Here is a 26,890-nt window from a genome sequence, read left to right as displayed (position 1 = left end):
TGTGTGAGTTTGGGGGAACAGATCTGTTGTTAATGCAGCTTGTCTGAAGATTCCTCCACCATCGGCCCATGGACATCTGGGATGGGTGGCGTCTGTGCCGGCAGATGAGGGGGTGTCCGGCTCGTGAATCCACTCCTGAAGGTACACATCAGCTCTGCGATAGCAGGCTAAATAAACAGAGGGGAGGAAACCCTGTCTAGACAAGGCTTCTGCCGGGCCCACTACACACACCAGCCTCCTGTTTACACAAGGGGGGAATGCTGTCCACAGCCGAGAAACCATGGGGTAGAGAGACGAAGAAAGAGGAAAGGAAAAGTGGTAGAGCAGACAGTGCAGTAGAAAAGAAGTGTGTGTGTGTGTGTGTGAGAGAGAGAACAAGTATGTTCAGAAATAGAGATAGAGAAGTCCAGAGGAAAAAAAAGCAATCTGATGATACCAGAAAGGACAGCTAAATTTCTCAGACACCATGCAAAACCATGCAGTTGTGCTGCTTAATATATGGAAACTATTATACTATGATACATGGTTTTTATATATATATATATATATATATATATATATATATATATATATATATATATATATATAAAAGAATGATAAGCCTCCATTGATAATTCCAAAAATGTCATTTTAGAGCTTTTAGAGCAAATGATTATGCATTGATAATACAGTTAATGCTATGATAATATAGCTATTAATGCAGTCTAGCACAGTTATTAGAGAGAGAGTGAAACTGTTTTTAACTGCTTTAAATGATTCAAGAACAGTGAAGAAGAACGTCTCCTCCACTGAGAAAGCTGCAAAACTATTTTTTTGCTAAAGTTGCGGGGAAGCACAGCAAGTTTCTATGCATATGTATGCATTAGGACAGACAGAGGGGAAATAGTGTGTGCCTTCTGTGGACAATAAATCAATTTCGTATAGGAAAAACGTGGAAATAATTTGTCATTTTTATCCTATACTTTGATATATCTATTGGCTTGGTGACTGTCATTGTGGGTTTTGGATCATTTGCTGTGTTGTAGGACCTTTGAAATAACTGAAATAATTTGGCAAAGTGATATGGACAATCGTTTATATGCACATGCTGAGTGATAGAGACAAAAAAAAAAGTCTGAGTAAAAAAAACCTACCATATAGCACAACTGACTCCTCGATGGCGTGTTGGGAGCTGAACTGAGAGTCCAGAAGGGCCGGATGACAAAAGAACCATAGAAAGCTGACTGGTACCAACCCACATGAAGATGATCAATGTTTACATGGCGCAAACTTATCTTCATCTGATCCTGAACTACAAGAGAAAAAAAAAGAAAAAGGCATCAGTGTGGGAAAGAAGGCATGATGTTGTGATTTCTCAGTTGCACATTTTGCTTGATGATTATTGTCCATCTCATTATGTGGAGCTTTGAGCACCTCTTCACCTGAAGAATAGGCCACAGCAAACAACAAGAACATGCAAAGTGCCTTGAGAGGGAAAATGTCTTACAGATATAATCATGTCCACTTTGTTTTTATTGTCAGTTAGAGAGCTGTTAAGGGTTATAATTCGCCTGGTCTGGAGTCTAGAGACCGATACTCAACCAATAAGTGATTTCAGCTGTGAATATCAATATTTCTTAATTAAAGATGATGCTATTTTGCCAAACACGTTGATTGCTATGAAGATGAAAATTAAATACTAGAATTCTGCACTAGAAAATTTTAATAAAGAATACTTCATTATACACACACACAAACACACCATCAAACAAAGCAAATATTATGTCTTATTACAGTGGGGAAAAAATCTAATTTGATATCTTTGTCTTGTTAACCACAGAAAAAAAATCAAAAGATGTTTAAAACAACATAATATTAATACAAAAATTATAATAATTATTATATAATGATATTCATAATAATATAATTTAGAATAATAGCAATTATCAAAAATATATTGTAACTACAATATTTTTACAAAATTATGGTTAATAATAATTGATTACTAATAATAATAATCAATAATATTTCACAATCTTATAAACATGCTTAAAATATACAATTATCACTAGTATGAGCAACAATAAGAATAAAGAATATATATATATATATATATATATATATATATATATATATATATTATATATATATATATATATATATAATATATATTTATAATTATATATAGTGCAGAAATACTGTCACAATTCCAAAAATACATAATATAGTAGATTTTATCTTTTCTGACTGCCTATGGTCACTGTAAGCTTCAGCTGTATGAAAAAAAGCAGCATCAATATCCTTTTAAACTTGTATTCACAATTTAGCACAATAGCATCTGGATATCCTAATATTCAGAAGGATTTTAGGATAAAGTTGGGATAAGTGGAGGACAACCAAAGTAAGATTGAGGTAATCTTATTTGAATCCACAAAATGATTAAAAAGCAGTCTGTTCATGTTCAGTGCATAAAGTGTCTGTGCTTCAGTACCATGTAAAAATACATCCTCGTCTTTTCTAGCATATGCACTATCGCAAAAAAAAAAAAAAAGACTAACAAGATATATGATGCTGAAAAGGATTTCTTGGTATTAAGATGAGTGGCATCCCTAGTGAATACAGTAGTATATGATCACATGAGTATCTGTGCAAGTACACACACTTTCAGGACAGACATGCACTTCTGCAGAGTGCACTTGGAGGATTGGGCTTCCTGTCAACACTGGAAACTTCGACCCAAACACAGCCAGATTTGGTACTACAGATAGGGATAAATGTATGAACACAGACACATTAACTCCTCGGCTTAGCTGGACAACAATTTCCACTCTCGTGTGCCAAGCCAGAATCCTGTTGTCCCGAAAATACCCCCTCTGACAATTCAAAGGCCATTCGGTTTTATCCTGAGTGCAAAAGGGAGATAGCAGGATTATTAACAGAGGAAACATGTCGAGGATGGACATAACAAGGGGCTTCATTTTATTAAAACAGCCAGAGAGTCTCATAAGGTACACTGAATAAGAAGTGGTCCGCTCTCATGAGAAAACATCTGCGAGATGAAGACTAGCCATAGGATGGAAGGCAGCAGTAACTCAAAAAAAATGTAAACTAATCAAATGGTTGATCCTTTGGGGGGAGCACATCTCTGAGAGGAAATGTGTGAGAAAGGAGGGTTGGAGGGGACGAAAACAAATGACTCTTTTAGAGTGGATACAAAGCGGACTTCAAAAGCAGTAAAAAATGTGTGCATTCCAGTACACAGCACAGTTTGGAAACCACAAACCAGATTTTGCAAGGACAAATGAGTTGCATGAGAATAAAGAAAACAGAAAAGATGTAAAATGAAAAAAAAAAACCAGACAAAACATACAAACCCAAATCCCCTAAAACACTTGAAACAACAACACACAAAACAAGATAATGAGAGTCTAGCTGATGGCATCCTGTAATTAAATGGATTTTCATTCGGAAAGAAACACCACCCTAAAAAAATATGAAAACATGGCCAAACCCACCAGATTTTTTGCCTGGAAGATTTATTTTATATGTTTTTTTTTTGTTTGTTTTTTTTATGACCCGAGACCTCACATGAACTTTTTGACTTCTTCTGTGGACACTTCAAATGTTGTGGTTTACAAACAGAAAAACAAGGAGGCCTAAAAATTGCAGATCTGCACAGCAGTGTTGGCGCCTCGATTTCAAAATGCTAATTTTAAAGAAGAATCCAAAAAAGAAATGATCAAAAAGTTCCAATTAAACAGTATAACATCAATCATCACTCTTTAACACCCCAAGGTCAAAGGCAGAGTGTATTTTGGGTTTTGTAAATATAATAGCCATTGCTTTCCTCTGTACTCTGTAATCGTGCAGCTTGTTACACAGAAACATGCAAAGCAACTGGACTTACAATTTTCACCTATAGCAAACCATAAAACAGAAAAAAGAAAAGTGAAGTCCAAACCATTGCAAACAGATTGTGCTGGTCGTGAGCACCTCAAATTTCAAACGGGACACCCCATGGTCGCAAATCCACATCAAGTGCAGCATTCGGGACAGGGACCGCACTCATTCTGAGATAGGCTTGAATACATAAAGGAGTTTCATTTTAAATATTGATGGAAAGTATTGTTATGTCAAAAGTCAAGGAGCTATTCTTTTTTTATTAAAATAGGACATTTTGAATAATAATTATTAGTGATAAAAAAAAAATTTAATGAATAACAAATGCACAGTAATTATAAATAAAACATTTATTGGCTGGATGAAATGTTCAAAATGTGCAAAGAAGCCTGTTTTTTCTCAATAAAACAGAATATTGAGAATTTTTTTTTAATAAATAAATATTCAGTGATTATTAAAAAATTATTAATTTTCATTAAAACGTTTCTTAACGTTTACAAACGTTTAAAATGTGCGAAATAAAACTGTTTTTCCTCAAAAAAAACAAAACAATTTACGATAGTTGGTGATAAAAATTTTCTTATTATTATCAAATAAACTGATGATTATTAAAACATTTATTGGCTGAATAACACTTGCAAAATAAACATGGTCACCACTTTTTTTCCCCCACGGATGTGTTCTTTTATCGTGTCCTGGATAAATAAGGACAGGATCGAATGTGACACATGTCATCTGCAGGCAAGCCGATGCATTTTTTTCCACACATGCTGAAACCTGGGGCAGCAGCTCGTGATGTTACAGCTCAGCACCTGGAGTGCTAATGAGAGGCGCCATCTCACTCTAGTTCCATCTAGACACCCGTCTCCATCTCTTGGTCCTTTTCTTTATTTCTTTTCCCCCTTTTCTGATACAAGGCTCACAGACTTGTTAGATAAATTTAGACAGTGACAGCTTGTCAGGTCTCTGCGATAGGGTAGGATAGCCCAGAAAAATGTGTGAAGATCTACTTCCATGGCATGCAAATTCAAGATCTGAGCACACTTAAAGCGGCAGGTCACCTTAAACTGAACCTAAAACTGCAAATTTTAGGAATTAATATTTTGGCAGGTAAATGATAAATAGCCCATAGTAAAATTCTATAATACTTTGTTCTAAATAAATGTAAAAAAAAAAATGTATGCATATAAAATACTACAAATAAAAAAATAAATAAAAATAGACTGCTGTTCAAAAGTTTACTGTTTAACATTTAGTCTCAGAAACGCTGGAATGAAAAATACAGTAAAAATGTATTTTGGTGCTCAAGTAATCTTTTATTAGCAATGATAATGAAAACAGTAATTATTTTTCTGCGTAGTATTTTTGTAAAAACCATGATACATTTATTACATTTTTTTTTTTATAAAGTTCAAAAGAAAACCATTTATTTGAAAATGAAATTTTGTAACATTAAACTTTACGGTCACATTTAAATCAATTTAATAAAAGTATTTATTTCTTTAAAAAAATTAGAAAATAGTGTTCAGCATGAACTGATAATAATTTTGGGATAATTCAATTTAACAGTGTTGCTTAATTCATACAGTTTTTAAAGATAACTATAACTTCTATAACTTTAAAAGATGGCAATGGTAAATGTAAAATAATACCAACAAATAAAATATATATTTAATATCAGTAGCCAATATGTTGTCAATAGATTGTGCATCTAGAAAACTCTGCCTTAATTTACTCATGTTGCCTACAACCTGGAGGACTTACTTTCTTCTGTAGGACACAAAATGTAAAGTTATGAACAATGTTCATAGGGGCTTTTCTGAAACCAATGCTGACTTTTTTGTTTTGTTCTGATGAGGGACGTACATTTTAGCTGTTTAATAATGAAATATCTATCATATCATAGATTATAAATAACCCTCATACTCCTTCATATAAGACTATATGTTCCCATAAGGATGTCAAAAACTCATTTAAATGAACAGGCATGGGTTTCTGATTCCATACAATGAACTTTGGCTTTATACTGACTTCAGAATGGCTACATCAGCAAAGAAGAAATCCTCAGAGCTCAAAAACCTTGACCTTTTCTTCTCTTCATGCACTTTTCCTGTTTCTTAAGCCTACAATTCCATAGCTAACATCATATTAGCCATTACACGTGGACTGTCTACTATGTTCTTCTATGTTCATCCTTTTGATAAGAACATTCAGCAGCAGAAATAGCAGACCTGTCAAAGCTGAGGTCATACTTGCACTTTGTACCGATCCAAGCAAGGATGTGAAGCATTAAAGACACTATTTATGCTTTTAAATAAGCACAGTGCCATCATAGAAAGCTAGCGTCTAGCTAAAGATCTATGGCGCCATCTAGCGTAAGCACTTTTTTTGGTTTTCTGAACAAAGCTGAACCTAATTGTAAATCTGTATGATCTGCAGGCAATCACCGACACACACATGTAAACACACTAACAAGCAAGTAATCAGCAGGGCAAATAAAACAAACAAGCATGCTACTGGTTTCCATAATTCATCAAATCCGGCATAAATTGAATCTAAATCAAACAGGAGACCTTCCTGGCTGTTTGGCTACGGTCTTAAGCTTGACACGGCTTGTACAATATGTTCCAACGCTTAATAGTATCATGTCCTGAGGCCTTTTTCTCTGCTAGACAGGCTGAACTAAGCTGTTGTAACCCCTTCAGCTAGCTGACCGCCTCAGTGCATGCTATGCCCCTCGGGAAGCGGGAGGTGTATCTGTCTCTCTCTCCGTTACTCCATAGTCCCTGCCTCCTAATTACACCAGAGGAATCATCTACACCACATCACAGGCTCCTGCCGATCTGTCAATCATATTTCTTCTGAGCAGCAAGGCATTGCTTCAGCCCTGAAGAGATGGAGAAGGAAATACAGCTAAAGGAGATTGACACCTCCCTGGTGGGCTCCGTAAGCTCGGATGGAAGAGGTGCGTGTCTGTGAGTTCATGCATCCCTCTTTCTGTCTCATATTACTGCTGTTGTTGGATCTAGATATATTTATTATTTTGATTCAATATCATACTCATCATAAATCAGGGTGAGCAGAAGAGATGAATCAGTCAGAAAGATGTGCAGAAAAGCAGCAAATATACACATGACCGCTATTGATTTAAACCAGTGAGGCTATAGATGGGTCAATGAAAATGTGAAAATTTGAAATTTATTCAAACAATTAATTCGCTACTATACAAAATTTTGCACTCTGTATTAATTTAGTATTTTTTTTTTTAAGTCTCATATGCTCACAAAGGATGGAGTTATTTAACAAAAATACAGTAAAAGTAGTAATATAGGGAAATTAAGTTACAAAATTCTAATCAAATCAAAGCCATCTGGTATGACCAACTTGTAGAAACATAAAACAGCAGATGAAATCATGGAACACCACTGCAAACCTTAACGACTGACTGTGTGTCAAGGTCAATAAGCTGCTTAAAAGTTCAAATCATTTTGTGTTTTTTTTTTTTTTTTTTTTGACAAGGCAAGTTTAGATCTTGTTGTAAAAATGTAATGTGTGATGTCTCATATTTATGAATGAATAAATTCATGACATCTATTAAAATTTCATTTTTTTTACCTTGAAAACTGACTTGAAAATGTCATAAAAAATTTTCAAAACCATATGAAGCCAATATGAATACAATGAGAACATTCCTACAAGAAGATCCGAGTGGGGGGGGGAATACAACACGACTAAAATGGGAACATGAGAGATCTAGGCTGTAAGGGAGAAGTATGAAAGATATCAGATTCTGCGATGTTAAAGAGATAACCTCATGCTGATGTCTTGCCGAGCATGACCAAACCAAGTCTCAGTGAGAAGCTCATATCCATCACTTAGTTACCGTTTTTTGTCAGGCGGCGAGAAAGACGCCCTACTTTATGACACAAGTGGTCCCACAAAAATAAAACCATGAATCACACACAGCACAGTGTTCCAATGCTAGTGAATAGCCTTTGGTGGGGAAGGCAGGGAGGGGCCCCTGTGGCGATAAGCCCGGAGAACTCTGCACCCTTCAAGTCAGCCAACTCACATTGAGCACAACCAATGAGTCAAGACCAACAAAGTCAATAAGTACCCTTGGAGAACACAAACTAGGGACGAAAGTGTGCCCCAGAAACAGGGCGTGTTACTGCCAGGAATCACTAGAATGTTCCCAGAACAAGCAATTTAAGCTATTAAAGCCTTGAATAAAGTCTTGGACAGCGTATGAACTACAAAAACAACTCATATGTTCCCAAAACTCGTTGTGGATAAGTTTAATTTGATGCAAGGTTCATAAAATAAAATTAAAAAAAAAACTTTTTGTGAGTGACTGAAGTAGTCAATCAGAAAGTACTTTGCAAAGTTCAAAAGGTCACGGTCTGTGGTTTTGGTCTGAAAACATGTTGGTCTGGATATGGTCTTTGGACTTTGACTTTCATCAGGATTCTGGTTTTGAAACATCTAGTTAGACAACAATGGAAGTTACTGCACATCATGTCTAATTCTCCAGAGACAGACCATAATACACTAAGCCCTAGATCTACAAACCAACCCAAAAATGGACTAGTGTTTGTACACTCCATCTGCTGAAGCATCTGCTCTGACTGTTTCAACGCGGCAATGTCTTGACAGAATCACAGAGCCTCACAGTGCTGCAAATCTCCATTTTCCACAAACGATCCCCTGACAGAATAGCATACGGCCCATTTCTACTACTACTACCACCACTGCAGCTTGAGTTACTGTGATAAACTGCTTATGCATTATTAAAATGTTTGCATTTCTTGAAATTTTAGGATCTTGAGCTCTTCTCTTTCTTCACTGCTATGAATGTGTTGGTTACTAGCAGTCAGGCTATTAGATTTTACCAAAGAGCTTGCATTTACAAGTCTCTTTAGTTGTTTCCCAAATTCAGCAGCTAAGCCACATGAAACACTGTAGCTACCTGTGTACCTTTTATAGATTTAGACAACATAAACTGAAACACTTCAACACTATAAAAAGTTGTTTCCAATTAGCAGTATTGGCTATGGCCCAAAAACAAAACAACACAAATTTGTTTACTTCCATTACAAAAAATTGGAATAAAGTACAAATCAAAAAACTGGAAAAAAAACTAGAAAAACCTTTCTTTAAAACAAATTAGGCTGAAAATGTTCCATTTTTCTACAAAAGAAACCCTTGGTTGAGCATAACCTGCGGTAAGGGGCTCTCTAAAATGATGAAAAAAGCATTCCTGTTTGTTGTGTCTTCACCCCAATTTCTCAAAACCAAATGCGTTTACCTTTGAAAAAAGCCCTTGAACCATCGATGACGGTTGTCAAATGGTAAATGCAAGGGCATGAAAGGTTAAGGCCAGATGTCGCATGGAAGTCATTTCATCCAATGATTGCACTTAATGATCATATAACAACCAAGGAGCATAAGGCTGTTTTGTAAGAGCAGGTGCACCATATGTCACAAATATTGTTTGATCATGATGTTGCAATATTCAATATGATAATGACCTCATATGCACATGCAAAATGTCAATAATGTAAAAAACACCTTGTTTGGTTTCCTCAATCACCAGATCTGTAATTGTTGAACATTTAGGTGCCACATTTCTATTTACACACTATATGTGACACGCTCTGGCATTTTGGTATTTTTAAAATCACAAAGCCTTTCAAAATGCCAATTAGTTATATAATAAATACACCCTGATATTTGAATAAATAAGTAATTTTGTCAAAAAAGTTTGGAATCTTTAGAGGGCATTTTTGACAGCCACTAAATGGGTAAGCTCCAGCTTACCTTTCTGATCTACTGACACTCCACCAACCTACAAGAGCTCTTATGTCTGCGAACTTAGACCTCTTAGTGGTTCCCAGGGGCGTCGCTAGGCCCTTTTTAGGGGGGCTTCAAACTTATGCCCAGCCCCCCTAAAAAATTATTTGATTAATTAATTAGTGATCGCTTCAGTCCCCTTTAAAAACTCATTTGAAACGGTGGCAAGCTGCATCAAGTTCCGGCTCCTCCCCTGATCTGAGTCTGCATGGATTCAGCGCGTTTTTCAATCCACAGGGGCGCCGAGCAGAGCGAACATCAGAGAGTACAAGGTGTGTGTGTGTGTGTGTGTGTGTGTGTGTGTTCTCGCATCCAATACCAATACGTCTTCGCTGCGTTCACCTTCAGCCTTTATCACGGTGTGACAGTTGTTTTTTCTTCCAACAAAAATGAAGCGATTAACACCCATGAAAACATACTTTACAAAACGATCATGATTTATTTTAATTTACTTTTCAAAATTCAAAACATATTATTGTGTATTTCGGCATTACATTATGCAGCCATTCACAGAAATGATTAAAGACACACATCATTGTCTGAAAGCACTAAATGGCACAGAGAGAGAAACATCATGTGGAGTTATTTTGTTTTGTATTATTAAATATGATTTTGTATTAAGTAATAATGAATCATTAGTGTATCATGATACATATATTAGAGTAAGAGTAAAGGGATCTGTGAATTTTTTTTTTTTTTTTTTTAAGTAATTGATTTATAGAAGTGGCAAATTGATAATGGTGTTATTTTGAATAAATAGAAATAAATATAGAACAGATTAAACATATTGCCAATAGACAATTACATTAATACATGTTTTGTCTATATTCTTAATGAATATTAGCTGGTTAGTTAAATGATTTGAAATGAAATTAATTTCCAGGGGCTGACTTGATGTATAACCAACTGTATTGTTGATTATAAAGGCTAAAAAGCTAAAAATGAATAATAATAATAATAATAAAATATAATAATTTATTTTTCATTGTAGATGGATATACAACATTTTTTTGTCGTGCGGGAGTAGGTCTGCAAATGAGCAACAGTCAGGTGAGAATAGAACAGACAGCCTCACGCACACAATACCACTGTATTCCCAAGATTCATTGCAGTCATTGAACCCTTATGTTGTTTTTAATTTTCTGCCAATTTCCACGTACATTTCATAAGAAAAAGCTGTGGTATCATCAAAGGATAAACATGAATGTCCTAATACTGAATCAGGAAGTCTTTATTGTAAAAATCTACATTCCCAATTCAAAATTTTCCAGTGACTGGTCACATCTAAAAAACTGTATTAGTTTTTTTTTACAGTGTTGTATATGGCTCAGTCAGTACTCCTACTCCCATATATGAAATACAGGGAATACAATGGAATAGTGGATTGCAATAAGGTTAGTAGTATACAACCCTACCCTAATAGTCAAATATAATTTTTTAATCATACCCTTATTGGGGGCTGAGCCCCCCTAAAATGAAAATCTTAGAATCGCCCCTGGTGGTTCCTAGAGCAAAACTTAAGAACAGAGGAGATAGAGCATTTTCTATTGCTGCTCCAGGACTGTGGAACAATCTCCCACCTGCAATTAGGACTGCACCCACCTTGTCCATTTTTAAAGTGAGGTTAAAGACTTTCCTATTTGATCTGTCTTATACAAAATGAATGTTGATGTGGTTGTTCTGTTTGTCATTGTATTTTATCATGTTATGGTGCTTATTTAAAATTTTTGCATTCAGTATAGCTCATTGGTCAACGGAAGTTGTGTTTAATGGTGCTTTATAAATAAAGTGATTGACTGATTAAATGATTATATCTTGATGATGTCTAAAGTAGAAATTATATAATAAGACATAAAACATTTATTATAATTATATAATAAAACACAGTCTTTCATTCAGTGCATAAAACTCCAAAATGATGGAGTAAGGTGACATAGCAATTTTATTTAACATTTTAAGATAACTTTTTCAACTGCAAACCAACACACAAGGGCACTGCATCACTCCAATTACCCCCAATTCACACCGTCACCTCTTGTCCTCAATTCTCTGTCAGGCGCTCACCTTTGTCTTGGTTGCTGTGCCTACAAGCTGCACGAAGCAGAGGATAGAGAGGAGGAGGATGAGGAGGTGGTATCAGTCTAAAAGTGAGTCATTAGCCTCATTAGCGTTTTCATCCACTTTGTTGCTGCTGCGTGAAGCAAACCCTTTTAGTATCTCGCACCACAACACCTCCACTTTACCAAACAGAGTTCCAGCGTCGCTCTCCATTCAGGAGTCTGCATGAAGGATGGAGTTGACCCAGTGTGTGCCCGACACAGATAACTTTATCTCCCAACACAGACATGCGCACCCATTGAAACGCTAAAATCCCAAGCCTGCAAAACACCTTGGCCCAGACTTCTCCTTACTCTCACCGAAGCCACGCAAATGCAAGAGGTGAGACATCAATTTGGGCACTCATTTGAATAACATTTGCGCGGGGATCAGAACCGGCTGCAGAAGCACGCTCTGAGCACTGCATAAGGGCACTGAGAGCACTGACAAGCAAGGCAATATCGTGTTCATAATCAAATGCGATTCATCTGCGATTATGAACACAATATTGCCTAGCTTGTCAGTGAACTATGGCTCCATGAAGTAAATGCCACTCCATCTGAAAGCAATTGATGGCGATTTACTACCAATCATGAAACCGGCTTTACTGATGAGATGTGCATGACAATCATATGTGAATAATTGCACAGCCCTGGTAGCGATGTTTATAGGCTACTCATCATTTCAAGGTAATGACATCTCTAAACTGGACAAATTTTAACACATTGTTTTAATAAAGGGAATTTAAGGTTCCGTTTTGGAAATACAGAATAAGTTTGTAATAATGACTGCAATCTTGTATTCTTTTCTTGACCCTGTTCTGATGTATGTGTATATGATGTAAATTGAGAGAGGAATCGATTCGATTGACTCCTACGATAGACTGGGAGTTGGGGTCGACCACAAAAATTGAACACCCTTAGTTTAAACCACAAAAGGACGTCAAACAAAACAGCATGTTACATTTTCCTCAGGAAAGTCACAGCGTGTAGTAAGTAAGTAAGTAAACTTTGGATTAGAGTAGCTACAATGTAATCACTAGAATAACAAATATACTATTACTATTATTAAATATATTAACTATATTCTAGATAGACTTCTTTAAACAATTAAAAACTGCATTTAGTAACTGTCCAAAAAACAGAGAATCTTTAGAGGGTGTTTTCTCAAAAACATTTGTGACAGGCACTATTTAAATTATTATATCTTTGACCACGTCATAATTAGAAATGTAATAATTATAGAATTAGAAAATATTTAGAGAATAAACCTAGCATGCGTTTATCACTGTAAAAAGTGCTACACCCACACAGTAGGTTTTATATATTTTAAATAGTTGTAATCTAGTTTATTTTATTTGTTTTATACTAAAAAGTATAAATATACTTCCTCTTTACTTAAAATATATCACTTTTTACATAACAATATATTTTAAGTAAAACAATAGCAATTTATTTGGGTAGCTTTTTGTATGAGTTTGTTGTGTACAAGAAATGTTATAAAAGTGAGTTGAAATACACAATTTATTTGAGCAGCTGTCGATGTGGCATGTGTGTTCATCAAACTTAAATATTTGAAATAAAAAACACATAAAAATTAAGTTGGATTTATCCCTTTTTCACTGGCGGGGACTTTCCAAGGCAGATGCTTCCTCGGCACTTCAACTGTTTGAAAGCTGCAGCTGATCTAAATTTCACAGACTGATTAACACGGTAAGATGTGCAAGTTTTGGCAATTTATTGGTGATGTAAAGTCACGCAAAATCGTTCACTCAACTAGGAAGCTAAAGTAAGGTTTGCAAATTGTACTGTATAGCTAGCTATCCTGCACACATGGCAAGCTAAGTTGGCTACACAGTGCTAAGCAGTGAAGTCTTGTATGCAACGATCAGAAGACAACAGCAGTTAAGACCGTGTTGTTAATATGAAATTAAACAAGTGCTTTAGTAATGCCTATTATGTCTTAAGACTACTTTGGCTTTAATTTTACCAATAATATCACTTTTAATCGTTAGTTAGCGTTAACTTACCCTGTTAACTGCCATTCACATTTTTGAACATAGACTTGAAAGTGCATGATCCAAACCTATAATTCACGACTGAAAACATTTTGTAACATGATTTTGATGTACAATTTTCATGGTAGATAAATTTAAAATGGGTTTCAAAGGATGAATTTTGAGATTTTATGTTTTCAGGTGATATATAATGTTTTCTAAAGTGTGATGGAGAAAAAGGCAACAAAGAAGACTTTTTATATATATATATATATATATATATATATATATATATATATATATTTCAAAGTGCTGTGTACTGTAAATAAAGGTGACTTGACTTATTCAATTTCATCTTAATAACACAGTCTCCGGTGGGGCATGCAGCTGTCGTGGGGTCCTCGTGTTATCAGCAGCAGAGTTGTAAGTGCATTTGATAGCACTGGCTCAAAACCATAAAACTATTTTTAACCTGTTACTTAAATATTTTACATTTACCACTGGTTTTTAAACTTATTCTAACATGCATATTTTTTCTGTCTTTAGGTAACCAAGCGTTTTTGTTACCTGGGGTCTTCAGATACAGGTAAGAAAAACTTCAGAATAGATACAGTTAAAGCTATAATTATTCCCAGGTAAGTAAAACATAGGTAAAATTGCAAACAATAGTGTTGGCTCCATACAATTACATTTCTGAATTAGGTTTTATGTACCAACCACCAATAGAAGGCAGATATGATCACCTTTCTGCCTCCTACTACTGCACTAATAGAAGCTTGATTCATACTGATAAATACAGCCTACATGGTCAGTTAAATCTCAATTTTGTGAGATGCTGGTGATAGTGTGAGATCTTGTACAGTACAGTGGTAGTGGTGTATGTATAGTACAACCTTTTACATCAATTGCATGGTTGAAATACAGAGGTTCTCTAATTTGTGATACTGTCATCAGGCAGTGAATTTTGATCAGATTTTACTTGTTGACAGGATCCGTCTGGCTATGTGGAGAAAAGGAGAGAAGTGGTACTGAGATGCCTGATTGAGTACATATGGGAGGGAAAGGAAGACCTCATCAGTGTCCACCATGTATGTACTGGGCTTAAAGCTACTTATCTAATTTCTGTCTGTGTGTTATTACTATTGTGATGATATGGGGTAATTACTTTGTTCTTGAAATATATTTAATACAGTAAAGTGATGACCAATAAGGTACAGGCAAGGAAAATTGCATTGTTTTATTGTAATGTATCCTTTGAACCAGAAAAGACAACACTCATGCTACAGTAGATCATGATAGTATAGTACCAACACTCTATGACATTGTCATGGTAGACTTCACTCTGGTCACATGCTCTAGTCAAAGTATCCATCTAGTATGCATCACCTTAAGCAACTAAAAAGTACAACTTTGACTTTGTGTCGTATCTGTCTTCTACCAGTCTGCTATATTCATCTCAATACCTGTTTGTCTGACCAAACTCTTGATTCTTTTTTGTCTTCCCAATAGAGTCATGATGAAACAGAGGTGCACGCTGAGCTTGGCAGTTCCCCACTGAAAATATACATGCGCCATCAGCCAAACACGATTGGGATTATCACAGTAGAAGGACAGCCCATGGTCAGAGGTGTGCCAAACCTGTAGAAAACCTCCTGTGTGGACTTGTCTATGCCCACAACCTCTAATATCACTCAAATCTGGTGTATACTTCTGAGATATATCACAGGCTCTTTGTGGGATTGGACCCTATGCATACTTTTGTATGTTTTGTAGGCACTGTTAAAAGTGACACTAGTTGACATTGAATAAATGTTATTCTCTTTAATCTGTCTTCCCATCTTTTTCTTCTTCAATTGAATGTGTAATTGTTATTGATAAAGTCTGTTTATGTAAAGTGATTTACTGTACTGCTTAGAATATGGACATTTAGATGTATTTTCTGAGGTAATAGACAGGACTTAATTAAAATGTTTATTCACACTTGATTAGGTTAAATTTAGTATGAGCATAAAGTTCATAAAACCTAACTAAAATGAGTACAGGTTACTTGTAGCAACACATAAATACGTTACATATACCAAGAAAATTAGGTTTATCTAACTGACTAATATAGCACTTATTAGTTAACTCAACTTGATTTTGTTGTGTTTGAATTAAGTAATTTTACAGAGTTTATTATACTTGAAAAAGGCTGCAAGTTGACTCAACTTAAAACATCCAATGCAGCCACTTGCCTCACTTTTTATAAGTTTGATCTAGGTATTACTTTTTACAGTGTGGGTCAAAATGACTCAAAATGATGGAGTAGGTTACTGGTAGCAATTACAGATCGGGGACAGCTGCAGAGGTGCATATTGAACATTACAACAGGCCCCAGACTGTGCAAAACAAACGAATATGTTGTCTGAAGCGAGGGGGCCACAGGCACTGTGTATAATCCGATATCCCAAGCCCACGAGGAGAGGCAGAAGTCATTTCTGTGATGCTGACCGCCTAATGAAAACAAATCACAAGAAATAAACACTACTCCATAAGTGATGCGCAATAACGCAGGCTGAAATATGCTAATGGGTGTATCAAAATGTGTCTTAGGGGGAAATTTATAAATGGAAAGATAGAAATGGACATGAACGAAGTTTTTAGTGCCATTAGTGGACAAACATTCCCAAACATCTGCCACAAACACACATGCTTTCCACGGACCCTGACCTGAATTAGGTTCGCCTCGGGGTGAGATGCTACCCAGCTTGCAAGACAGGATGGGCCTTCCAGGCACTCATTACCGACCTAGAATCATCTTCCAGGACAAACAGAGAAGACATGGGGAGAAGTGAAAAGAAGGGAAAAGGAGGACTAGAAGAGAGTTGCTGGAGGCGGGGGAAATGAAAAACAAGGGTTTGTTATGGTGACAATGAATTTCAAAGCAAATATTCTGGGAGAGCGAGGGTGGTGAACGGTGCCTAAGGGGGCAGTGAAGAGGCATTCGCCTGATCTGATCTAACCGGAGATTAACCGCGGCTCTAATCCTCGCCATGGGCTGCGGCGGAGACGTGACAGGCCACGCTCCACCCTGAACAGGGCAAATGACAGAGCCGTATGATCTCGCTCTGATGAGCAAAAAGTCATTAGGCCGTGCAGTAAACTTCACAACACTGCTTACTGTCCCCACAAGCGACACTTAACCTCACCCTGAGACAACAAGTGAGCACATGCAATGGGGTATTCAAGCGGCTTGCACATTTGGGATGTCAACTCAACAGGAAAGGGCTCCAAAACAGGGTTTGTGTACATTAAAAGACAGATATGTAAGATAAGTGTTGGTTAAACATGAAAAAATTATACATGATTACTGCTCTAAAGTCTCTTATAGGCTGCATTTCATCATAAAGACTAAAAATAGTATTATTAACATTTAAAGGACTGTTTTCTATTTTATTATTCTAAAATTACATTTTTCAGCAGCAATTACTTCAGTCTTTGTGTCACATGATCCTTCAAAAATCATTTGAATATGTTGATTTGCTGCTAAATATTTTTGTGAAAACCGTGATTGTTTCAGGATTCCTTGATAAACAGAAAGTTTAAAAGGACACAATTTTTGAAGTACAAATCTTTTGTTACATTATAAATGTCTTTACTGTCACTTTTGATCAGCTTTTATTAGAAGCTTTGTGGAGTTTTTATTATTAGTTAATTTAAAAAAAGAAAAAAACTTTTGAATGAAAGTATATATAATGGCAAAATTACTTATAAGCTACCAAGAACAAAAACTGCATCCAATTAAAGTGTGAAGACATTGCATGGTTGTGCTTACATGGACGACCTGAGTTTGAACCCAATTTGAGACAGACAATGGATAAGTTGCTAATAGGGATAGGTCACAGTTAACTTGTGATCCAACAACTGACTTATTGATTAATTAAGTTCATTAGTTAATCTAATTTTATTTTATTTTTCACATCAGAGCTTTCATAAGCATACGTAGCTTTAATTTTTGGACAGTTTGGATGGTAAATAAATAAATAAATAATTTATATATATATCAAGACCTCTATATTATGTTCCATTTCATACATACCTGTTTTTTAAAGGTGCCATCTGTAATGTTTGGCAAAAAAAAAGTCATACTCCACATTCCATAACAGATGGGGTCAGTATGCCTCAATAAAGTGAATTGGTCTACTCTATAGTAACAAACGAGAAACGGCATAGTCTCTATGCTCCGCCCCTACTTTCACAACAACATTACAGCCATAGCCGAAGCCTAACTGTGCATTCACACCGTCGGCGTCGAGAGCGTCAAAAATCGCTCTTGACGCTCTGCTCACGACGCTGCAGAAAGATTTGTGAGCGCTCAGACGCTCTAACGTAGATCGAATGCTTATTTTGTATTTAAAGCGGCCGCAAAGCATACAAGCTTGTTGATCTCGTGCAGACTAACCACAAGGAGTTATAAGTTAACCTCATTAAATATTGTTGTGGACGAAATATTAGGATCCTTAACTTAAAATGAACAATCTCAGACACCTTGGCCCACGTATCTCTTTTAATTTATTTTTTATGTCCCTGTACGTAAACAGGGACACATCATAGATTAATACAAACGCTAAACAGCAATAATCAACCTGTCCTTTATTCTGCTTGGAAACTTGTCATGACTTAGGTCTGTGTTGCTGTATTTTTGTCTTTTTGTCTGTGTGTCTAGTCTCAGAACACATGGGTTTTGTTTTGACAGCTCATGTGTTCTGCTGTCAGTGTTTCTTCCCCCCTCCCACTCATTACCCTTAATTCCCTGTGTTCCGTTACACCAGTAGCCTCCTCCCTCATTAGCTCTCCTCTATTTTAGTTCCTCTCGTGGTCTTTTGTCAGACCATTGTGATTGTTTTGTTCTTCGAGTGTGATCATCCTGTCCAGTCTGCCTAGTCCTGCCTTGTCATGTTTTAGGCTCCAAGTGTTTTTCTGGAACTGTTCCTGTCAGTCTAGACTGGTTCTGCCTCCGGTCCCTGCATCACCTTCCTGTTGGGATCTTCCGAGACCTCTCCCCAGCTCCTCTCTGCACTCTGTCCTTTCATTCAGGGATTTTGGTGAGCCTTTGACGTTGCGTCCCCAATGACGCTCTGGTTGATGTGATTTGACGTTGCGTCACAGAAGACGCTTGGACTGGTCCCCGCTGAGAGGATTCTTTTATTCTGCACTATGGAGTAGTCATTCTTCTGTTTGCCCAGTGAGGGCTAAATAAACTCTGTTACCTGCAACTGAGTCCTGCGTATCCCTAACAGAAATTAATGTGCCAACTCTCAAGCATTCACTGTGAGACACACACAATTGACTCTTTTCACATGCTTTCACGCCACACATCAATTTTTTCATGCACAGAAAAACCACGAAGCAAAGAGGACACGGAGACCTACAGACTAGACGGAGCAGGTTAGTTATGATATAATAATAGGGCTCTGCAAAAAATCGAATGCGGTTTTCATGCACCTCTCATCAGTAAAGACGCTCCTGTAATTAGAAGTATATCTCCAGCCTGTGCGTTCAGATCAGGGTTGCCAGGTTTTTACAACAAATCCTGCCCAGTTGCTTCTTAAAACTAAAAAAAAATTAGTATTTAAGGCGCTAAATATCACGTTATTGGTATTGTATTGTGATTGCTTCAAACCGGGGACATGATAAACAACCGCAGACTTGGCAACACTGGTTCAGGTGGAGCGGCAGTTACTACACAGAGCGGTAGTCTACCGACAACTAACACAAAATTGCTTTCAAAATCGACAAAGAATCGCCTGCGATTTTAACATCGATTTTGTGTAGATTGTCAGTGAATTATGGCTCTGTGTAGTAAATGCCAACCAGTGTTGCCAAGTCTGTGGTGGTTGTTTTTCATGTCTGCGGGTCGCAGCGACCCCAATACAAATAACGTGATCTTTAGCCTCTAAAATGCGAATTATACCAAGGCAACCCTGCTAAAAAACGTATGTTTTAACCCCGGGAAGCAATGTTTTATCGGGGAACCTTCTGAAAGCGGGATTGGGCTAGTTTTGAGAAGCAACTGGGCAGGATTTGTTGTGAAAACCTGGCAGCCCTGATCTGAACACACGTGCTGGAGATATACTCCTAATTACAGGAGCGTCTTTACTGATGAGATGTACATGAGGAAAGACATTCACAGCCCTATATAATAAAATGGGTAACGTTAAGTTATAGCTAGCTAATTATCAAACGCAGCTACGGTTAGCCAACGCTAACATTAGCACGTTTATCGAACAGCCTTCGACACATTTCTATGTTATAACTTCCGAAAACAAATACACAAACATATAAAACAAACTTCTAGCGAAATACTAACAGCATCTAACTTACCAATCCAAAAGAAATGTTGCAAGATCGGAGTCTAACCTCATTTCTTTCAGGTCCATCAGTTGTCTCCAGTGATTAAAAGCAGTGCCGATGTTTACTCTTGATTTGTGTTTCCGAGCGCGGTTGTTTCCCTGTAGCGGGTGACGCTCTCTTCCCTTAACTGAAATGAACTAGTGGGCTGTACTTTCCACATGATTGACATCAGGTTCAAGTACACGCCCACAAGCCGTGCGAGTTATTCGTGTATTGTAGGTTGGCTGGTGGTTATGTTGCCCGCATACCGCCTCCCATGGCCGAAACTGGTATTACGACACCTGTCGGGCCGGGGCTAGTAATGCTAATGCTAATTAAGGTTGATATCTCTGCAGCACTATAACTTAACATTTTTTTATGACATCATCGCCCTTATTTCTTCTCATTCTTTTGATGCGTGTAGGTCATGTTATGGATATTTTTACCTCAATTTTTGCAAATGGCACCTTTAATGCAAAAGCATGACTTACATTACACGCCTGACTGATCCGGATCAGCTGAACCCAAAACCAGCATAATTATAGTTCTCGCGTAAGAAAAAGTCGATTTTTAAACCATGTAGGTCTCCATATCCCTTGCTTGCTAAGCAGCCACAAGAGACGAAACCAGCTTTTGCCAAAAAGTGGTCCAACAACAGGATTAACAATTTTGGATATTCAGCAAACAGCCTATTTGTCATTAATTCTCTAAATGTGGACAAATGAAATATGAAGACTGCAACTCGATGTAACTGGGCAGGTGGCTGATGATACAGGTTGTTAAGTTTTTGTTAAGACTGTTCTGGCATGTGCCAGTGTCTGTTTCCAATGCTAAAATACAGCTGTATTCAGAAGACAGACAGGCTTAGACCAACCCGATTACTACATTTCTGCATTTAAATAATCAACGGTACAAGAGAGGCAGATTTAGGCTTCATGACAGCTCCCCATCAGTAGTCCATCATTTATTTCCTCTGCCTTTCAGTCACTTTTTGGCATGTCTGTACGCTTCCCTGAAAAATCTGAGTTATTTTTCTATCTCCAAAAGACATACAGGTGCATCTCAATTAAATAGAATGTCATGAAAAAGTTAATTTATTTCAATAATTCAACTCAAATTGTGAAAATCGTGTATTAAATAAATTCAATGCACACAGACTGAAGTAGTTTATGTCTTTGGTTCTTTTAATTGTGATGATTTTGGCTCACATTTAACAAAAACCCACCAATCTCAACTAGTACGAATATGGTGACATGCCAATCAGCTAATCAACACAAAAACACCTGCAAAGGTTTCCTGAGCCTTCAAAATGGTCTCTCAGTTTGGTTCACTAGGCTACACAAACATGGGGAAAACTGCTGATCTGACCTGTCCAGAAGACAATCATTGACACCCTTCACAAGGAGGGTAAGCCACAAACATTCATTGCCAAAGAAGCTGGCTGTTCACAAAGTGCTGTATCCCAAGCATGTGAACAGAAAGCTGAGTGGAAGGAAAAAAGTGTGGAAGAAAAAGATGCACAACCAACCGAGAGAACTGCAGCCTTATGAGGATTGTTAAGAAAAATCGATTCAAGAATTTGAGTGAACTTCAGAAGGAATGGACTGAGGCTGGGGTCAAGGCATCAAGAGCCACCACACACAGATGTGTCAAGGAATTTGGTTACAGTTGTCGTATTCCTCTTGTTAAGCCACTCCTGTACCACAGACAACATCAGAGGCGTCTTGACTGTCCAGCAAACTCACCAGACCTGAACCTCAGAGAGAATCTATGGGGTATTGTCAAGAGGAAAATGAGAAACAAGAGACCAAAAAATGCAGATGAGCTGTTTGTTCACATGTTTGTTGTGGAGCGGACCATCAGTGTATGCTTTCGGTAGAATAAATAAAAGTAGTCTGAGTCCACGCTGACCTGTCCATGTATGTGTCAGGATTGCTGATGAGGAAAGAATAACACAGACTTAAAGCCGCCTTTCCACTGTCTCAAACGAACGACAAGTGACAGACCAAAGTCATTAATTTCCAATGGAAAGTAGTGCAGGAGCTACATGGAGTTCCGATCACATGTGCATGCGGAAATTTCAGATACGATTTGAGCTGCGGATGTGTTCAAATATTTGAACTTCTGCGCCTAGATCATATGTGACCGTCCGAGCCGATGTGATGTATTCTAATTAAAACTATCGCTGCGAGGTCAAAACTTCCAATATTTTCTATAAATATTTAAATAAAAAAAGGCAGTAGAGCTGACCATTTCTGTAAATGGTAAGTTTGTGATAACATAAAAGTAGTTTAAATGTTTTGCCACTTGCTTAAGCAACTTAATATATAAATCTAGAAGTAAATGCAAAAGTAAAAAGCATTGAATAATGTGTTGTTTATATTTATGGTGTTCAAACATCTGTGTCTGTGAAAGACCTACTGTGGTAAAAAAGTACTGCAATGCTGAAAAAGCATTTTTAGTGACCATGTTTGGATCTGAAATCAAAATAATGGATAAATATTGTGTTTGTGGTAAACAGCCACGGATCAGTAGCGGACTCGTGTGTGAAAGCACAGTCCATGCTGCTTCCCCTCTCACAAGAGTCACCTAAGAGGGAGACAATTTTTTTCCCATCAACTGGCAACCCGGGGTGCTGGAATTCAATTGGGTATACTGGCAGTGGGCGGGTTTTACAAACCAGAACAAAGACAGACATTATGGCCTGGAACGCACATTTTCAAAGGAGAATAACTGACTGTAGAACTGTTTTTCAGATAAACATGTTAACTTATCAAGTTTCTTAAATATCTGCAAACGTATCATGGTATTTTTTAAGAGTCGAAAACATACAGCACCATTAAACCAGTAATAACACAGGAGAAAACCAGCTTCGACTGGTTAAAGATGTTTTCAGCAGGGTCTGCAGTTATATAACAAAAATCACAGCCTAAGCACATTAGGAGGCCAGGCACGGCACTTGACTGACGACATCCCTGAAAGCATTCATTTTTCTTTGTCTGCACGCTGTTAAATGTGGCACACACCTCTCTTCCCCTCCTCTGTCACAAACCTGAAATCAACTTTAAAATATATCACTCCTGCCACTGAGGTGAAGCCGTAATGCTCCGTTCATGTACAGAATACAAACTTACAGCCTAAATGGATAATCCATCCTCAGTGCACCTCTCCCTGAATCCGAGTTAATCTACAAGATCATTTCCACAATGAATACTCAATTTTTCTGCCAGGAAATATGGGCTGTGGATTACCTCCGACAGCACAAAGCTGCAATCTTTAAGTCATACACAGTTTTATTTATGCATATATTAGAAAAAAAACCCACCCGAAGTGAGTCACTGAGCTCACACACACAGTAAGCATTTTTGACAAGTCCCATACTGCCACCTTCTGGTAGAAAAAAAAATCAGCTTTTTTATTCTGCAAGCCTGGAAACATGAAAAATGCTTCCTTTGCAGAAAATGTATGTAGATAGAAAGGTGCCAAGGCTTCATACATTCATTATATATGAATTATTATTTTTATTTTATATTTGTTTAATGGCATCTTTTTATGACTGAAGGCAAGTATCACTGATATTAATTTAAGTGATGTCTCTGGGTAGAAAAAAAAATTCCACCAATATTTAACCATTTACTGTAGCCATTCTACATTACAGTATAAATGTCAATTTCAAATGAATTTAAAACAATCTTCACATAAACCCATAATAATGAATGTCATATTTAGAAACCTGTCCCCTTCCAAAAGTAGGAAATATACAGAAAGTTACTACAAAAAAGTTTTATTAAATTAAATACATGCACTTAGCAGACGCTTTTATCCAAAGCAACTTACAGTGCATTCAGGCTAACAGTTTTATCTGACATGTTCCCTGGGAATCGAACCCATAACCTTGTGCTGCTAACGCAATGCTCTAACACTTGAGCCTTTTTTTAGGTTTCTATTCTACAAAAATTCAAAGAAAATGTATCAGTTTCCAATAAATATATTAATAAATACATACATAAATTTAAGGAGCAAAACTATTTTCAGAACTGATTATAATAAAAGTTTCTTAAGCATTAAATCAAGAAATTAGAAACTGGAGTGATTTCTGAAGGATCGAGTGACACTGAAGAATGGAGTAATGACTGCTGAAAATTCAGCTTTGCCATCAAAGAAATACATTACACTTTATGATACATTAAAATAGAAAACAGTTCTATGATAGTACATATTTATAATATAAATGGTAATATATATTTATAAAAGACATCATCCATTTTTATATACACACACAACAAGCTAAAATGTTCTCCTAAATAATTCCATGCAAATCTGAGCCTTTGGTTTATATTGGCTGGTTAGAGTCTCTAAACAGCCAATATGTTCTCACTGGCTGTAACTGTGTAGTGTCACACAGCATTTTCACTTTCATTGTGGAGACTGACAAATTACTTGATGCTGGAAATGTATGGTGTCATGCCTGGTTAGGACACGGTGTAAAGCTCAGTCGAATTTGTTCTAGATCATTAAACATGACTTTATGGTGCCTCGGAAGCCTGTCTGCTGAGATACTTTCATTCAAAAACACTGTTTTTTTCCAGTTCCAGAGTGACTCTAGGAACTGTTGCTTCTCAAACAAATCTAATTCCATTGATTAACCTATTAGCAGATGCTCTGTGACCTCAATTATGAGCATCAAATAAGGGGTACATACAAATGTCCAGTATTAGGGGTAGAACATGTTGTAAACGTAAATCAATAGCAGACTGAAATGTTTATAAATACTACATATACATTCTTGCGGTAAAACAAGAGAGGAAAAGCAAAATGCATACACAGTTAGGTTGAAAGCACTAGAGAAGACAAAACGCACAGCATGACAACGTATCATGATGCATTCATGTGGGACAGGGGTTGAGTTAACAGCTGGCGTTCTCTCACTGACTGCTTCAGCGTCGTCCTGGAACACGATGAAAAGACGCATCTTGTTACAGCAGTTCAACGCAGCAGTAAACATTTAAATACGTTTGCAAATGTAATTAACCCTGACAAACACACAAAGACTCTTTAAACCAGCTGCTAAAGAATCCTCTACCTACTGTGTACTGTTATATTGGTGCATATAAATAACAATAATTAAATATCATTCCTGCTTTAGCTCATTTGGTGGAAAACAAGTGAAAAAGAGCATTTCTGTCTTATCTAATTGGCTACAATGTCTGCTTGGAAAAGTATTTTAAGAAAAACAATTTAAATATTTAAATACAAATACAATACTTTTGTTCTTTTAAATATTAAAATTCCATCTGAATATCATCAAAAGGCTAAAAGACTGCTGACCATGTGAAAACAACATCCACATTAAAATTTACACCGTGAGTAAGTATAGACAGGCAGATTAGAAAACAAACTGATAGAAAGACTGAGACTAAGATTAACAGTGCTGGTCATGATTAGTTTGGATTCAGTGCAGTAAACACGGTTTAAAAGGACTTTGTAACAGTTAGTCCTCCTACAGTATAACAGCAGGGGCTAAAGTCTCTCCGGATGAAGCCATAGAAACATAGAAATTACAAAACAACACGAACAGCGGTAGACAAATTTGTAAGCTACCAACATTTGAGTTTTCCATTCACGTTTACAAGATTTTACATAATCATGCCCCGTGAAATCAAATAATGGCTGTGTCAAAGTATGTGCACAGAAACAGTTTTTTGAGGTGATATCATGCACATTAGCATAACAGTAGTGTGACTTATGTAATGCTACTACACAAAAATGCTTGCGACTTGCATATAAAGTGCAGGGCAGGATGACTTCTTAACATCTTAACATAGGCCTACTGCAATAGTTAAACACCACCTTTTTTTTTTTTTAAACCAAACATTACATGACTTTTATTGTATAATACTTTTTTAAAAAAAATGTACCTTTTGTGCATTTAGATGCATTTTTTGGACATTTCCATTTTAATATGTTTTGGAATGGATCATGGTAATTCCACAGCATTTGGGGAATCTTCGATTAACATGGTATACACTACAATTTATAATTTACAATTCATTAAAGGGGTCATGAATTGAGAACTTTTACTTGAGCTTTTGATATATAAGAGGTCGTCGTACTAAAAGAATATCCTGTATGTTTCAGAACTGAAAACTGCCTCCACAGAAGAATTTCTAGGCCTAATTCTGTAGCCCCGCCCACTGATTCACACACGACATAGTAGGGAAATAACATGAGTGGTGCTAAACCAAATAGAGCAACCGAGCAATAAAGATGCCGTTAAAGGTCGCAAAATATTGTGCTGTGCCTGGTTGTGGAAGAACACAATCGCTGCATAACCTTCCTTCGGATTCAAATATTAGGAATGTGTGGATGAACTTTATTTTTAATGAAGTTCCAGCTCATGTGAGTAAAACATTGAATGTTTGTTTAATTTCACCACGGATCCTTTAGTAAATGACAAGTCAATGCTGGATTTGCAGGGAGACGGAGATTAAAAAGCAATGCTATATTGGATCCAACAGGAATGGTGCAGCAAACTCATGTGAGAAAAAAATATTAGTACTGTGTGTCGCTATTGCTTCATTAGAAGTTGCTTGAATATACTATTAAGTTGTGTGACAATGTATCACTGTACATTTTGTATGGAAAAGTAATTACTATTAGCATTTAAATTTAATGTCCACTGGGATTTTTTTA

At 36.7% G+C, this 26,890-nt stretch overlaps 1 long non-coding RNA gene and 1 pseudogene across 2 annotated transcripts; one reads left to right on the top strand and one right to left on the bottom strand.

Moving 5' to 3' along the window:
• Positions 1-1,133: 1,133 nt before the first annotated feature.
• Positions 1,134-26,890, bottom strand: part of LOC113070374 (eukaryotic translation initiation factor 3 subunit H-B-like) — a 28,106-nt pseudogene continuing 2,349 nt past the window's right edge.
• On the top strand, positions 13,121-15,631 carry LOC113070380 (uncharacterized). Of its 2 annotated transcripts, none has more exons than XR_003279914.1 (5): positions 13,121-13,541; positions 14,194-14,248; positions 14,372-14,411; positions 14,815-14,913; positions 15,335-15,631. It is a non-coding gene; the product is annotated as an uncharacterized LOC113070380 (long non-coding RNA). The 2 variants fall into 2 exon arrangements; XR_003279915.1 differs by having other exon boundaries at positions 13,500-13,732.

This window comes from Carassius auratus, unplaced genomic scaffold (genome assembly GCF_003368295.1).
Source record: "Carassius auratus strain Wakin unplaced genomic scaffold, ASM336829v1 scaf_tig00003805, whole genome shotgun sequence".
In the NCBI taxonomy this organism is placed as follows: Eukaryota; Metazoa; Chordata; class Actinopteri; order Cypriniformes; family Cyprinidae; genus Carassius; species Carassius auratus.
This window is presented reverse-complemented; position numbering and strand designations above follow the sequence as displayed.